The 18,000-nt window shown below is 40.9% G+C and overlaps 1 protein-coding gene across 6 annotated transcripts in view; it reads right to left on the reverse strand.

The window, feature by feature from the left end:
- Positions 1 to 14,027, reverse strand: part of BAZ2B (bromodomain adjacent to zinc finger domain 2B) — a 113,396-nt gene extending 99,369 nt beyond the window's left edge. For 2 of the 6 annotated variants that reach the window (XM_027734544.2, XM_027734543.2), the window contains exon 1: positions 13,904 to 14,027. The gene's annotated coding sequence lies outside the window, so the exon portion shown is untranslated. Of the gene's footprint in view, positions 1 to 10,786; positions 10,805 to 13,817; positions 13,835 to 13,903 lie in introns of those variants that run through there. The other 4 variants (XM_039380469.1, XM_039380475.1, XM_039380468.1 and 1 more) reach the window with 4 other exon arrangements.
- Between the last annotated feature and the right edge of the window lie 3,973 nt (positions 14,028 to 18,000).

Raw genomic sequence — 18,000 nt, forward strand, 5'->3', positions numbered from 1 at the left:
ATGAAATGAGAAGATTGTTGAAATATGGTAAGTCATTACTGATGAGAATAAGTGTAAATTATTTTTATAGAAAAAAATTACAAAAAGTATTAAATACCATTAATGTTCCTACTGAAATAATGAAAAGAAACCAGTCACTGACTAACTTAAGGCCAAGATTCTGCAAAATAATTTTACATGCTCAGCTCCTGTAAAGTGTCAGTAGGTCAATGCCTTTTTATGAACGCAGACACACACTTAAAACTATTCAGGATTAAGATGTATTGATTTAATCTAACTGCATCTCAATTACGATACGTGCCATATATGTAATGGCAAACTTGTGCACTGGGTCACCTGAGATCTACATATTGCTTCGGTTTTCTTCTAGCAGATGCAGGTTCCAACTCAGGGAATACAAATGAAACTAAACAAGCACATTTATAGAATCATCTAGATTGGAAAAGACCTTTAAGATCGCAGACTTCAATCATTAACCTACTACTGCCAAGTTCACCAACCCATGTCCCCAAATGTCACATCTACACAGTTTTTAAAATCCCTCTAGGGATACCACCACTGCCCTGGGTAGCCTGTGCCAGGGCTTGACCACCCTTTTGGGTAAGAAATTTTCCCTAACATCCAATCTAAACCTCCCTGGTGCTACTTGAGGTCATTTCCATTTTTCCTGTCCCTTGTTCCCTGGGAGCAGAGCCCGACCCCCCCCGGCTCCCCCCTCCTGTCAGGGAGTTGCAGAGCCAGAAGGTCCCCCCAGAGCCTCCTTTCCCCAGGCTGAGCCCCCCCAGCTCCCTCAGCCCCTCCTGCTGCTCCAGCCCCTTCCCAGCTCCGTTCCCTTCCCTGGACACGCTCCAGCCTCTCCGTGTCTTTCTTGCCGTGAGGGGCCCAGAACTGGACGCAGCCCTCGAGGGGCCTCCAGCAGTGCCCGGCACAGGGGACGGGCACTGCCCTGGGCCTGTGGCCAGTACTGACCAGGTGCCACTGGCCTCTTGCCCACCTGGGCACACCTGGCTCGTGTTCAGCTGCCCTCAACCAGCACCCCCAGAGCCTTTCCCACTGGCAGCTTTCCAGCCCCTCTGCCCCAGCCTGGGGCTGCAGGGGCTTGTTGTGACCCAGCTGCAGGACCCTTGTTTATCTCTGTTACTGAAACAGAGTCTGGAAATAAATGCATACCTTCATGTTCAGTGAAGGTTCACAATTGATGTTAACCACCTACATTAACAACCACACTGGGTCAGGCCACTTTCACTTAGCAGTTTTCTGCATTAGACCAGTTTTGTTTCAATTGTAGACATTCCATTCAGAAAATAAGCATATCTCACAAATGCCTTAATTTTCACAATATATATGAATTACAAACTTAAGCTCATGATCGGACTTCCTTAATTTAGCCTAACAAAATAAAACACTTAATTAGTAAGTAATTAATATGGGGAAAAAATCCTTTAAAGATATCACTGTGGAACTGAATCCCCAAACCAGTCTTTAAAAAGCATTTTAAAAAAACCCTAACTTAAAGTTTTCTTGCACTAGAGTGAAATGTTATTTTGGTACTTTAAAATTAACTCCCCATCTATCACATATGTTCTTCCAAATTCTTAGTACTACTATTTCTCTGATTTTTGTACTGAAAGTTAAACACAATATATCCATGTACGGAATGGCCAACCTAATAGTTACGCCTGTTTGTGATAATTAATGCACTCAGACTTCTGTTCTTCACTATTAGGAGCAATACCATAACAAGTATAATTCCAAGATATTCTTATTTTAAAAGTTGCACTTCAGAGAGGTGATGCTCTGCTTATTAGTATTATGCTGTTCACATTGACAGCATTGACAGATTATCTGCTGCACTCAAAAAAAGACAAAACAAACAAAAAGAGCAACATAGTTACACTAGTTTCTGATATGGTCCTAATCTTCCCTTTCACAGGTGATCCTGACGAAAACAATTCAAAAACTGTACGTAGCAGGTTGTCTTTTTTACCTTTTTTTTATGTATAAGTTACAACTAAATCAAATGTGAACTCTGTGCCTCAGAGTACTACTGAAAGTCCCACAGCACAGAACAGTTTCAACATTTTTATATATTAGTCCAACCAAACACATTAGCCCAAATTTAACTGCAACTTATTTGCAATGTTATGTGCAGTATTTAGGATAGGTCATTTTTCAATTCCACTAAATATAGTGCCATTAACATCTATAAAACACCTGGATTTATAAATATCCCATGTTACAAACCTGAAGACTAAAATTCACACACAGGAACAGGGAAAGAAAGGGATATGGGAAAAGTCTGTAAGGTGGAAGTTACTGTACATAAAACTAGTCTATACTGCATTATGTTAATGGAATAAAGCACATTAACAAACTCAGTGCAAAGAGAGCACAGTAAGGAACCAAGAATGAAGGACAGAATAATCAGTGGTAACTGAAAAAACTGTGGTTGAAAATACACAAACCAAAAGTGATTACTTTTAAATCCCACATAAAAAACATGAAGAAACTGCTTTATTCATTAAAATCTTAGAAAATGTTTGGCGTTTTGGCATTTTTTGTTATTCCATCTACACAAGACCTCAAATATTAACAAAACCTCAAATATTAATGAAACCAAAATTAACAGGAACTTATTCAGACTAAAGGTCCATCTACACAAGTAATAAACATTTCAAGAAAGAATAAAGGTATATATCCTTCCCATAAAACTCAGAAATATGAAGATTTAACAAACCTAACACTGCAGTTCAATCACCATGTTCAGCAGTGACTGATAAGCACATCTTCCATTAATCACTTTAAGTGCATTTTGCTCTCCACAGCATCTAAGGAGGATTCCACAACTTAATCCAGCATCAAGTGCTACTATTTGATTTTTGTTAACAAATTACTGGGTTTTGTTTTACCGGGTTATTTTTCATATCTGAAATGCCAAAAAAATTGCTTTCTATTTATTTTACTATTTCAGGTATGGTTTTCCAGCCCAAGCTGAAGACTTCTATATAGTCTCAACTCATATGGAAAGTGTTCCAAAACTGATGATTCCTTTCATTTTTATTTGTATTTTATTTTACTTGACAGGGTGACCTGAATTAATACAGTGTTCCAGATGTTTTGTGGTTTGCCCTTGTTTTTCTCCTCTCAGTAACAGGTCAAACTTGCATTGTGACTGCTGTTACACTGACGTTTTTGACAGAACTATGCATTATGACTCCAATATCTCTGCCTGATAGCAGGTAATAATCTAGAATCTATCACTGTTTAGTTCACGTTATACTCTCTGCTTCCCTCTGCTCCATGTGCATTGTTCAAATTCACACAATCTTCCACAGGTTGGAAGAGACCTTCAAGATCATGTAGTCCAACCATCAACCCAGCACCACCATAACCACACCCAAACCATGTCCCCAAGTGCTGCATCCAGATGCCTCAAACACTTCCAGAGATAGGGACTCCACCACATCCCTGGGCAACTTATTCCAATGCCTGACCACTCCTGCAGGAAATATTTTTTTCCTAATATCTCTTCTGAACCTCCCCTGGTGCAACTCTTGGTCTGTTCAGCCTGGAGAGGAGGAAACTGAGGTCAGACCTCACTGCGGTCTTCAACATCCTCCCAGGGGGCAGCGGAGGGGCAAGTACTGACCTCTTCACTCTTGTGACCAGTGACAGGACTCATGGAAATGGCTGGAGCTGTGTCAGGGAGGTTTAGGTTGGATACTAGGAAAGGTTCTTCCCCCAGAGGGTGGTGGGCACTGACCAGGCTCCCCAGGGCAGTGGGCACAGCCTCAGGACTGCCAGAGCTCCAGGAGCATCTGGACAACACTCTGAGGGACAGGGTGGGACTGTTGGGGTGTCTGTGCAGGGCCAGGACTTGGACTGGATGATTCTGATGGGAAAATATAGTGCTAATATCACAGTTAAATGCCAAACAATAAAGGACTCTCACTAAGTTTGTTGTCATTTGGGGAATATATTCTTTCCTTAAGTGCTTTTTTTCTTTTCTAAAATTTACTTCTCCAAACACTCTTACATGCATTAAGCAGCAAGGAAACTATGCAAAACCTTTAATATAATTTTCATTTGACAAGTTGTTGGCAAGTTAAAACAAACAAACAAAAAAGACCTGAGGAACCAAATAGGTCTGTAGTATGCCATCAAAATGGCATCCCTATTTTGAGTTCACATGTCCACTCACTATGCTTAAATCCTGTCCTCCAAATCCTTCTCCAACACATTTAAGGTATGACTAAATCCAAGTGCTCTCTCTACTAAGCAGCCAGAAAGACACTAATTGTTGGAATGTATTGCTGTGACTTCTTTCAATAATCCACAGTCTTTCATCTTTCTACCCATTTCTTACACTTTCTTTGGGACAGTAGCTTTCTAACATGGTCTATGTTGACAAAATGGTGAAAAAAATTCAATCACTGTCTGCTGTTGTCTGAGTGCCAATGCTCACTAAGAGGAGGGTGGGTGTGTATCCATTTAAAAATCACAGAATATCCTGAATTGGAAGGGACCCACAAGGATCATCCACTCCAAGTCCTGGCCCTGCACAGACACCCCAACAATCCCACCCGGTCCCTCAGAGTGTTGTCCAAACGCTCCTTGAGCTCTGGCAGCCTTGAGGCCGTGCCCACTGCCCTGGGGAGCCTGGTCAGTGCCCACCACCCTCTGGGGGAAGAACTTTTTACTAATACCCAGCCTAAATTCCCCTGACACAGCTCCAGCCGTTCCCTCGGGTCCTGTCACTGCTCACAGAGAGAAGAGATTGGAGCTGCCTCTCCACTGCCCCTCGGGAGGAAGCTGCAAACCCCAATAAGTCTCCCCTCAGTCTCCTCCAGCTGAACAAACCAATTGACTTCAGCCACTCCTCATATGGCCCCTCCAGACCCTTCACCATCTTTAGAATCCTGAGTAAGGTAATTTCACTGAAAGAACCAAAATGGGACTCTCTACTGTTTCTCAGATTAGACTTGGTAAGTAAAAACCCTAGGAATTCTCCTTGCTTCTTTGAAAGCTCCTACAATCATGCTATAAAGGAATTGTTTCTGGCATTACAACTGTAGTAGAGGTTGGAGCCCCAAACAATCTATAGAGCACTCTTCTGCCTCACTTTTCTCCTGAACCACACAGTTGTAGTCTCGGCTATTACCTCTGATCTAGCTCTTGCATCAACATTGATAAGAAGCAGCGAGTTGCTTAAGGTAATTCTAAGGATGAAAAATGATCAGAGATGCAACCGAAAAATACTCCTTTGCATGTCTTATGGTTTATCCTTTCTAATAGCTGTAACTACCTAGAAAAGACCACAGCTGTAGGGAGAGATAATATCTTTTATTAAATCAAGTGATATAGCTTGAAAAACTAGACTCTTTCAGGCACGTATGTTTGATATTTTTATCTCACTGAAAAACACAGTAAGAAACCTTCCCTAATGGCTTCCCCTTTTCCTGGGATCCATACATATGAAGTGAGAATTTATTTACAACTTTCCTCAGCAATACTTTCTATTTACATGGCAGGTTATAAGTTAGTAACTTAAAACATAGAGGACCAAAAGATGTGTGGAGAGTGGGCATATTGGGCTCACTTTTATTCCCACAGGAACTAAGGATGCTAGGAAAACTGATTTTTATAGTTAAAAGTATAGTTCTCCTTATAAAAGTTCTCATCACTAGGGCAAACAAAAATACAGAAAAGTTGTCAAACTAAATGTATAAACTTGTGGAAATACCTCACTTGATTTCTAATTTGGAAAAGCAAAACTGAATGGGAAGGAGGGGGAAGAATCAACTTTACATCACAGCTCATATACATTATTAACTAATATTTCTAAATATGTACTTTTCACATTACAATGATAGGTAAGCCTACAGTTTATATGTATATATAAGAGCACAGTAATTTCTAATACATCCATTATTTTCTCCATGTAACACTCAACAAGGCAGTGTTTATTACTAATTTTAATTCACCGTTATTTTGTGTAATACAATCACATTTTATTCTTCTGGGTTTTTCTCCAAAAGCATTGGTCATACAATGCATGAAAACCACACATTTCAGTGACTACAGTGTTAAGCAAGGTAAGACTGGGTAAATCTAACAAGGATTTCTTATTCAGAACAACTAATGTTAGGAAAGGACTAAAAAGCTTGGCTGATGTCACTTTTTTAGGCTGCTTTACATAACAAGATTTTGTGTTTAAGATGTATGTCACTGCTCACCCTTACACTTGGTTTCTTCGAAGCTCACCATTTAAGGTTTTATTTAACATTTAGGTAAAAATAAATATTTAATATGGAGGTTGTCCTATGATGCAAGCACAGCTAAAATGAAGGGCCTCCATGGCTGCAGTGACCAGATTTCAAATGCAAGCAGATCAATAAAAAAAAAAGCTCAAGCACAGTCTCCACGTGTGAGCAGAATGGTTTATAATAGCTTGCAAATGACTATGCGCTCGCTGTAACCAGGTGTTCGTGAATTATGAATACGCAACCAATTCACGTTAAAGCCAAATCCTAGCACTAGTTCTACAGGGAAATCCCAGTAGGTTTTGTTTGCTCCTGTTTGCTCCACACGTTAGTTCTGTTAAGGATACAAACAGCAGCAACTTCAGAACAAACAGTACCGAACTACGGGTGTTCCGTGCACTAAGGCCATTAGCACAGCAAGGGTTGTCAATCTCTAGAACTTTCCTACAACAGCTCAGGCAACACAACCGTGATCTCCACGGCATACACCCCAGCCCCTCTGCCACGCTTCTGCCTCAGCCAATCAGCCAGCCTGCCCCGACCTGCTTGAAGGCTTGCTTCAAACACTTAACAACATCAATCATAAAAACAAAGACAGGACACTGAATTATACAGTATTAACCTCCAGGGTTTGCATACAAAGACCTCAGATTTATTTATGGCCCAGCACGTTAAGAGCTTCAGTACAGTCTTCTTTACACCAAACTGGCTGCCAAGTTGATGAACCTCTCTGCCCTCAGCAGGAGTACGGTGTCTTTGATTAATGAGTGCATGCTTGTGGAAAAGTGCAAGAACAGAAAATGGGGCAAAATCCACACAATTACGTCCCTCTGCATCTGATGGACCACTGCAATAATTTTTGTCAAACTAATTTTCTGTTGTAGAAAGACTGAGGGCTGAGAAGGGGGCTGTGGAGTTATTTTGATGATTATACTTGGAAACTACACACCACTCTTCTAAAATAAGTATCTGGTAAAATGCAATGCATTGTTTATTAAAGAATCTTTCAGTGTTAGAAAAACATTAATTCATTAATACCAACTGATTAATAAATAGGATCACAATCCAAAAACATTAAAAGTGAAGAAAAAAATACTCTTTAGAGGATTTCAAGGTTTTAGCTTCTCATCCAATAGTCTCACAACAGAGATTCAAGCTCAAGAATAGGTAGGCAGATTACTTTGTGCCTTTAAATTACTGTGTTAAATGTTGTAAAGAAAATCTAGCTTACACTTCCTGTAATTTACAAGAACACACTGGTAATTTGTGATTTAAATGATTCAAAAATGAAAATTCTTCATTATCCTTTCCAGCAATTCCAGAGCAGAACTACATTCTGTGTGAGGCTCCAAAAAGATGACAGCATTATTTCACAGTCATTACTTTATTTCTAAACCTATCTTCTTTCCCAAGGCTTTACGTTGCAAACATTACCCAGACAAGTCTTTATTCTCAGCAGTCCCACTGATTTCAGTGCAACCATTACTAATGTAAACGGTTCATCAGGTAAACCAATTTTTCAGGCGGTGTCTTTACCTTTTTAGAAATTTGAATTTTAAGGTTTTGGGTGATTCCTCCCTCAGGGGCTAGAAAAATCTCTGCAATCTCTTTTTTGCAAACTACCGAGGCTTAACCCATTCAGCTCTTTACAATGCCTGACCTACATCAAGTGAAAAGAGGTCTTATGTCCTTTACACACAGAAAACAAGACATTCAGGAGGCCCTGAAGGGTGTGAGTAGCAATGTAAGGGGAGAAAATCCACACTGAAGGCAACAGGCATCATCTGGACACGGACAAGCCCGGCACATCTTTTTCTAAGTTTGTACTTTCAGAGACTATGTTTGAGAGATCATCTGTCAGTAGGTAAGGTTTAAAAATGTATACTTTTCTTTGATGTTTGTCTTTTATCCAAAAAACTGAAAGACATTCACATAAAAAGAGAAGAAACTGCTATGAGGAATTCTGTCAAATGCATAAATTAATTCTGTTAAACTAAGCAGGGAAAACCCCTGCATCTTCCTTTCCTGGTTGTTACATTAAAAAAACAAAACAAGCATAAGACTTCCTCACACTCCAGGAGTGTTTGTTTCACCTTGTGGTTTCGTGAAATGCTAATATCACAAAATAAATCACAATTCCTCCTCCCTCCCTCAAAAAAGAAACAAAAATCTAAGTGATACCATAAAATTACTACAGTGGTCTTCTGGCATTTTAATTTCCATTTAAATCTTAAAGGAATTGCAGTATCAGACTTAAAAAAGTATAGTTATTTTTTTCTTTTTAAGGACATTATATAATGCAAATTTAGGACAGTAAAGAGCTAAAACACTAAACAAGAACTCAGCTAACTGTGAAATTGTGTGATAACTGGATTATATGTTCTACATACCTTTTTTCACTTAAAACTGTACGATTAAGAAACAAAATAACAGCAAAATACTGCATCTAGCCTGGCCCTTCTGCAGAGCGAACTTAATGAACACATGGTCCCAATTTCTTCTAATGACTATGTGCACTCAGCTTACCCACCCCACTGGCATTACTCTGCAGAAAAACAAACCACGCATTTCCGTTTTCAAGGAAACAACTACCCAGCACACTGGAGATTAAACTGGGTGGAGGCAGCTCTTTTTTCTGCCTCTATCATCATCTTGTGATGTTGGTAAAAGACTAAACCCTTCCACAAATCAGAGTCCTTATCTCTATAACAGTGAATCTTACACAGTCTTGCCTCCATAAAAGTAATAAGAAACACAAATTTCAAAAATTAATGTGAACCCACTATTTTCCTTACACTAATCTTCTAGTGACTCCATATTGATTTGTTTGTTGCCCTTTTTTTTTTAAATAAGCAGGCAAAAAATGGGGAACAGGGTGGAGGAGGATCTACTTTAAGCTTACTAATACAGTATCCTTGTTTCTGCTTCTCATCTGTAAAGAGTAACCCAGAGGAACTCCAAATGCCTATCACTCACTTAAAAAAAAGATGCACTTTCTTTCTACCATTACACAGAAAGAATACAACAAAAATAGGTTTAAAGTAAAAATGTAGTATAACAAAAAATTTTTAAAGCACAGATGTTAGTTACAAAAAGGATGTTTCATTTCCTTCTGTGATGCAGCAGGGAAGATCATCCGTACCCAAATTCTCAATACTGCATCGTGTTCTTCAACATAAACTTCCAGTTTCTTTAAAATACATTGACCAACACATACTACATTTTGTCCATGTTCAGGATGTTGTAAACTATCAATCACAAAAATCACTGCTGTCCTTGATACCTGTTTCAGTGTTTCTTCTGGTGGCAATAAACAATCACAAACTAGTTGGTAATGTGGTATGACATAATTTACTGAATGTACTGCAGTAAAACAAAATTAACTAAGATGCTGAACCACACTTGGGAGAAAACTGGTAGACTTTGGGAATCTGCATTGGGCCAAATTATTTAAGCGATGAAAACACTAAGTATCACTCTTATGTAATCTATTAGAATAGTTTGCTGATTAAAAAAAAAAAAAGCACCCCATCACTACTTAGTTTTATTTAAAGATACCTGTATTAGGGCCTGGGAGACGATCACAGTGAAGCAATTTGAACACACAGCATTCACACAGTGAAGCCCTTAATGTGTGTGTGTGAGGGGGGGGTAGCAAACTGCTCTGTGCATTGTACCTCCCAACAGTCAAGATCTCTTATTCCCAAATATGCCATCATAAGAAAATTAAAAAACTAAAAGCAGTCAGGTACTAATGCCTCCTTTCCTTCATTCAGGGATATCAGACAGGGAGCACAAACTTCTTTTTATCTGCAACTATGATATTCCACATTTTGCATAGGAAGAGAAAAGTAGCAACAAAGACGTTAACAATTGCAGTTCAAGCTGGGAGCCACTGTTCTGTTTCAATTCAATGACACCACTAATGGCTTCTTAGCAGTTCCATGAAATCAACCAGCTGTCAAGTCGATGCATCAGAAGGAACAGTTATGCACTCCCATAAGAAAAAGCAACACATCAGGATGTTTTGCAAAACATCTGCTCCTTTACACTGCAGTTCTGTAATAAACATGCAGACAAAGAAAACACAAGAAAGGTCAACAGGACCTAAAAAGGAAGACTTCCATTACTTTCTTATTGGCATTTTCAGTGTTCTTCATTAAGAAAAAAAAATTCAGTCTCCTAGCACTTTCTTCTTAGCAGTATAAGGATTAAACACTGCAGTGGTCAACCAATGCTTGTTCCCTCTATTACATAAAAATATTGCTAACTTATCTTTTGAAAATGCAAAGCATTGTATTACATGTTCAAGAAAACCAAGCATTTCTCATCAAAAGGTACGAAGCACATATTTAGTTACCTTTCCTCTAACGCTACTCAAAACATTTTACAGTGGTATTGACAACCTACAATAATCTACATGGACAAATCCTAAAAACAACTACTTTTTCTGGGAACATTGACCTGTAAGGAACCCAGCACAGTGGAATTTAGTTTAAAAAAATAATCCGGATGAGAAATACCAGTGTGTCGTAGTTTAGGAATGGTACTCTCCAATTTAGTGCTCTGACTGAAACTGCGCCGCTCACTTGCTCCTTCCCCGCCTCCCCTCCCCTGCAAGATGGAGAGGAGAACTGGTAAAGATCAGGTCGAAATAAGAGCAATTTACTGGAAACAGCAATGAGATAAGAAAACGAACAGTAACAGCAACAGTACTAATGACAGAGGGTACAAGAAAGGAGTGATTCACATGGAAACAATAATTCCCAATCACTCCCTGTTTCCCTCCACCAAGCTACTCTGACCTGGAAGGAACCCCTTCTCCCAGGAACAGACTCCTTTTCCACCCCTTCCACTCTCCCCCCCCCCAAAAATGACATGAAGTGGTATAGAATAACCTCTGGGGCCTGGCCATGCCCCCTCCTGGCTATTGTAAAAATTAACCCTGTCCTGGCTGGAACCAGGACACAGTACCACAATTCCCGTTTATTTTCAATATACGATAGTCACAAAACCTTATTTTGTGCTATCGAGAACAGATCTGGGGTCAGGAATGAAAAGGTAACATTACCTGATCCTCTGAAGAAATATTTTTTATTCTCCAGAGACTTCTGTTTACAATGAACTCCATCACAACATGATATGAATACTCCATTACTTACAAGGAATTGGTACCATCTATGATGAAACAAATATCCCCTGATTGAAGCAAACATAAAATTTCTTGAACACTGAAAATCCCTTAACAATTCCTACTGCTTCCTGTACATACACTTTACAAAAACTACCTTGGCTACAATTTTCTTAATATTATGTAGTTTATTGATTTTGCAGCAATTTGACAAAAACGTGTGTAGTTTTCTATGAGATGTCAAAACTATACTATCGTTTTCTGAAACTACTTATGCTGTTGCTCATCATTTATAATCTGTCCAATCTTCTAGACCTTTGTTCCATTTGTAATTTAGAATCACCCGTTGTACATGCTTTCAACTATTTAAACATTTTCATTTACCCGGTTTTCACATAGCTAGTAAATACTGAATCCAACCACGCTTTCTGATGCATTTAAGAAAGAAAAGTAAAGTAAGTAATATTTGACATTTGTTCCAACATAACCTTAAGTATGCTTTAAGTACATCATTCAATACTGACTTGGATATAAAAGCCTTGATGTACAAACAGCTGTTGCTATTACTTTCTATGTTAATTGTAGTCAATGTTTTTCCCAACCCTGAAGACAAAGAAAATGCAAATTAAATACAGTTTCGTGTTCTCGATTGTGTGACTTTAAATATGCAGCAAGTCAGATAAGCATAGAAAGAATAGAAAAACAGAACTTCACCTACAACAGCTATTCCTTATCAAGTATCCCACGTTTCACTAAGTCATATCATGTGACCAGAAAAACTTTTCTGAGATAAAAAAAATGTGCAATTGAGAAGTAAATTAACACAGCAGTACCTTTTATTGTTTTCCTTTTCACAACTGCTGATGCAAAATGTATAGAGGATACAATTTGTTGTTGGCTTTTGGGTGCGGGGTTGTTGTAGGGTTGGGTTTTCTAATGAGTTTAGCACAGTAACTACATTTAGCCACCCACGTTACACGGCACCTGGAACATAACCCAAACTACATGCAATATTTATAGGTACTTTCCAGGCGGAACCTTTTAATAACATAGGTTAATAAGTTTGTTACTTCCACACATGCCTCCCAAAATCTGTCATTTAAAAATGGACTTATGTATTTCCGTGTTCCTCATATCAAGGAGATACTGTTTATTTCTCAGGGAAGATCCTGTACCAAGTGTTTCATTTAAGCTTCACATTACATTACTACTTTCCGTAAACAAAAACAATGAAAATCTCCAGATAGTTCGTTATTTAACATAAGAACTTTAGAACGTTTACTTAAACAACCGAACAAGCATTACATATTAACCACTGAGGCCGGGACAGGAAAAGAAAAGAAATAGGCAAGGGGGGGGAGAATAACCCAAAAGCACGATTATTTCCCTGTTACGAAACCAGACACAAGATAAAGACGCATATTCACAATGTCCCCTGTACGTGCAGTCACAACTCGGAACCTTTCTCTTTAAAGTGAGGTTTACAACGCGTTAGATCAGGAATGCCGGGGGAAAGCACAGAGTCTTGGAAAAAAATCCCCTTAAACTTTACATGACGTCACTGTCTGTCCCTGTAACATTTCCTAAACTTTGAGACTTATCCAAAGGGCTTTCAAGATTTCTACTCGTTCCTTCCTAAAAGAGACGGACAGACTTTGGAATAAAAATTTGCCCAAGATGGCGAAAGGCTCGTTGTTTAGAGGGCAGAAAAATGGAGGATATTGTAATATACACAAAGGGATAAATTTCAACAACTCGGCCCAGCGCTGCAGCTGCTTGCTTCTCTTCACAAGGACGGGACACGCACAAAGCCGCGGGCAGAGGGGCCCGCGCCGCGCCCCGCACGGCGCGGGAGAAAGGGAAGAAGGGAGGGAGAGAAGGAGAGAGAGGGGGAAGGAGGGAGGGAGCGCGGACCGGCCGTGCGGGAGCGGGGGCTGCGGGGGCCGGGGCCGCCCGCGGGGGCAGCGCGCGCTCCGGCCGCTGCCCCGCGGCCCTGCCCAGCGGCCGCTCCGCGCGGCCCCGCCGGGCGCAGCTCCGCGCCCGCGCAGCGCCAGGGCCGCCCTGACAGCGCCGGCCGAGGGGAGCGGGGCAGCGCCCGGCGGCCAGAGCGGAGCGCACCGCACCGCGCCACACAAAAGAGCCGTCCGGGGGCCGCCGGCAGCCGCCGCGCCGCCCCGGAGCCTCCGGGCGGCCGTCGGCAGAGACGTGACCGGCACCGCCCGGCCAAGGCACGGGCGTGCGGCCACGAGTAAAGTTTAAAATCGCTCGGAACGCGGCCGTCCCATCTACAGACAGCCGGGCCCCGGCCCTTTCCCGGGACTCGCCTCCGCCCGACCCCTCTGCCTGCCGCCCGCAGCCCTGCCAGGGCAGGGCCCCGCGGCGGGACCCGCGCTCGGCCCACACAACAAAGGGGCGATACACACCGGCGGGGACGCGGCCGGCGAGGCTGGCGCTGCCCGAGCTCGGGCAGCCCGGCGCGGCAGGACGGCGTTCCGCGGCAGGCGCTCACCTGGGTAAAGCTGCCCCGCTCGGTGCGCGGCTCCCCTTCTCTCCCTCTCCCGCTCGCTCCGTCTCTCCCCTCCGCCGTGCGGTGCAGGCGGCGCGCGCCGGGCCGGCCCTTCCCGGCGCTCCCCGGAGCCGCGCGCGGCGCGCGGAGGGGGCGGGGGCGCGGGGACGCGCGCGGGCGGGGGCGCGCGCGGCGGCGCGCGCGGGCCGAGCCGGCGACGCGCGCGGGCGGGGGCGCGCGCGGCGGCCGCCCCGAGCCGGCGAGTCCCTGGCGGGGGTCGGCGGCCCCGCGGCCCCGGTGACGTCACCGCCGGCGCTCCCCACAATGCCGGGCACGGGACGGGAGCCGCGACCCCCGCCCGCACCGTCATGCGCGGGGGGAAGTTGGGAACGGCCCGCCTTCTCCAAGCGGCCTCAGAAAGTGTCGGCCGGCATTGGGGCGCTTTTTAATGAGGGCTACATCGATCGGGGGAGACACACAGTTGCCCACCTCAAGAACCTACATCAGTTCTCACGCTGCAGATTGAGTTTAGGTTAGAAAAAAAATTAATATGGCAACAAAGAATCTGTGGTACAAACAACTGCCAAATTGCCACCTACTAAAAAAAAAAAAGCTACCCGTTTCTTAAAGAGGAGACATTTTAAAGACGCCGAGCAAATCGGTGGAAGCAACGTTCAACTTTTATGCTCCTGAAGTACTAGATAAATTCAAGTAAAACAGGCGACAAGGGTGACGGAATTAAGTTAAACTTACGGGGAAGTATTAACATTCACCAGCTGTTGACACAAGAACTAAAATAAAAAATACATCTTTTAATACCGATGTTCTTGCCTTGCCTGAAACAACCCATACAGGTTATTTGTAGAAAACTAGAAGCTGTGCTTTCCTACACCAACCCTTCACACTACACACGTGGTATCCTCCTTTTTTTCTTTTTTTCTTTCTTTGGCACAGTCTCAAACTCAGGCAGGGTTAAAGTACACGGCAAGAGCCAAAGGACTGCTCCCTACAAACCATAACACTATATAGTTATACCACGGTGCAGTGACTAAAATCCAAGTGATTTCAGTATGAGCTAGTAAAAACATACTTGTAGAATTCAAGAGTATGAACAGCTTGTTAACCTTGTTAAATACTACATATAAGCACTTTAAAAATCAACAATATTTCTAAATAAAGCTGATCTCTGCATAAAGAAATATGCACATGTAGAAAGATGCCATTGTTTTCTGTTTCCCCTTAGCCACTGGCTGCGATTTTAATTGTGCTGGAGGATCTTCATTAGTATTAACACATGGGGAGATTTCACAAAGCTGCTTCATTAGGAGAAAAAAAAAAGCCTGGCAGACTAGGTCTTTTTGCATGCAATGAGAATGTCAGCCTTACCTCGGTCATTTGTAACATAATAAGTGCAAGCACAATGATTGCAATGCAGGAGCATTGGGGGAAGGGCAAAAATGCTGCCTAATACGGATACGAGAAAAGAAAGCTTCTCATTACACAGGAAAATGTATGCTAAAAATTAGTGGAGATGATGTCTCGTGAGACTCATGCTAAATACATTAACGTGCTGATATGTTTTTAATTATTATTTTTATACTAGTTTATTTCATTCCCAGGATTCACATCCAGCAGCAAAGGTTTGCTAGCTCTTATTGATTTTTTTTTGTCCACCACATTCCCTGAATACAGATTTTAATCGTTTCACTGCACCACACTCAGTAATTTCATTAAAAAATGGAAGCTTCCATCCCCAGAAAGGCATTTAATTTCAATGACACACGATTTCTTTTAGCAGCAAACTGTCTCAACTGTAAAAGCTGGCCTAAGGTTCAAATGCATAATTTAGTCCCAAGTTCTCCATGCTCTGCATTCCTTTGAAGCTATAATTTGACTAACTACCTAATAACTGTAATAAGGACAATGATTTCCTTATAATATGTTATTAACCCACATTTAATTAACTCAGAGGCCAAGCTCTGTACATGTTTGATTGGGTCAGTACCTCTCTAACCTCAAAATTTACTAATAATGGTCTTAAAAAAAGAGTGTGGGATAAGAATGTGTATAGGTATAATAAATAGCTGCTTTGCTCAGAATGTTATGCATCAGAAACTCACACATTTTCAAATACAACAATATTGTCACTCAGGAGATAACAGGATTTTATAGGGAGAAACAAAAAAATGGATTTAGATAATTCCTTGTCAAATGTACTAGCTGTTTTGTAAATATTTGATATCGTTGCTTGTAACATTTAAAAACAATTCTACTATCTCTTATTATTGCAACCTCTCTAAATACCCATTCGAGGTATATTTTTTGTTATTAATAAGAAAAACTGTAGTATGTTGTGAAAAATAAAAATGTGTGTATGTTTGGACAATGTGAACACAGAACCACAGGCCCCAACACATACTCCTCTTCAAAAAGTTCAGTCAGCTATCCAAATTTACACCACGGGGATATATTTGACATCAAAATATGAACAGTCAACAATTTAATATAGTTTTAGCTAACTACATTGTATTTTATAGTCTACACCAAAATATGTTTAAAAAGTTACAGTTTTTCCACTGGTCACAAACAAATCAGTTCTACTACTGCAAAACTTACTAAGGTTTTAAAAGTGGATTAACAATTCCTTTGTTTTAATATGCTTATTCAACAGAAGCTGTTGTTAGTGGATGCTACTGATGCATTTAAAGTGATTAACTATTACATCAGAAGGGTTCCTAGCTTTCAAATTTGGCTGTTCTCCCCCAGGCAATATTAAAGCTGTAATTCTCAATTTTAAAAAATGCAAATTCAAATGCAGCACATATACTACAAAAACAGGATTCTCTTTTCTTTTGCTTTCTTTTCATGATGAATTAATTACAAGTACAGTTAGCCTTTGCGTTCTTTTCAGGCTTCCAGTGTAAATGCCATTAAAGAAAACCACCATGCCAGTTTTGTAGTTCCCTGAGTGTTTTTTGCTATGCTTGTTGACCCTATCATTAATAATTTTTTTTGAACGCATAATCTTAACTGCTGAACTGGGAGAAAACAGAAATAGAATAAGGACCGTATTACAGATATGTAACCTCACATTGGAATAATTACACTGATGTCACTACAGCCATTTACATACCATATATAAATGTCTAGAAGGTCAAACCCAAAATTCCTGTGGGACTACTTAGGTGGAGTTGACTGTAATGATCTCCCCAAAGGCACAGCCAATTTAAGAAATTCTCTTCTCTACCTCTACTCACAGCAGCACAGGTTTATAGCCCTTCATTCGTTCAGCTGTTTATGGGGCTACACTAAAGTTAAAACTCACACAAACATTTCCAAAATCTGATCTTGTAGCATGGTCTGTTCTAGGCAGAGCTTCTTATCCACCTAAGCAAACAAAAAGTCTTTGAAAGCATTTTAAAAGTCTGTGCAGTATTCACTAGAGACTAGAAACTATACTATATGCTTTTGTTAACAGGTGTCCTGGTGTACTGTTTGCAAAGCATTCATTTTATTATTATGAAATATATTAAAACAGATTTGACATATGATAAGGACCAGCAGCAAGTTACCATCATTTAAAAATAACAAAATGTTTGCAAGGCTAGTAGGACTAATCTTTCCCCTGATGAAGGGTAGAAACAATTAGCATTTAATGCATGCTATTAATAAAAAAAATTTAAAGGTTGATCTTCGTAAAAACTTTAATATATCATTCAAGTGCAATATATCATTGCACAGTTATGGTGTGCAATCTGGTTTTTAAAACACTACTTTTAAAAATATTGCGTAGCCCTTTTGCTGCATTTACTCTGTGATTAGGAGGTTTATTGTCATCATAGATACTTGTTGGCATTTGCAGAGCTGATGCTACCGCTCTCTGACAGCTATTTATACAATCTCAGATGTCTGAGTACTTCTGGCTTTATGCTCTTACACTCCGGGTTTTATTATACCATCCTGGAGTGATCAAATGAGGATCTACTTCTCTTCACTATAATGAATAAGGCTTGAGGTACAAAAGGCCAAGGGATCTTTAAAAGCACAAGTAAGTCTATATGAAGTATAAAACAAATGTGATAGCTTTGCAACTGGATCGA

This window comes from Pipra filicauda, unplaced genomic scaffold, assembly GCF_003945595.2.
Source record: "Pipra filicauda isolate LSUMZ 115617 unplaced genomic scaffold, ASM394559v2 scaffold196_size3971931_pilon, whole genome shotgun sequence".
In the NCBI taxonomy this organism is placed as follows: domain Eukaryota; kingdom Metazoa; phylum Chordata; class Aves; order Passeriformes; family Pipridae; genus Pipra; species Pipra filicauda.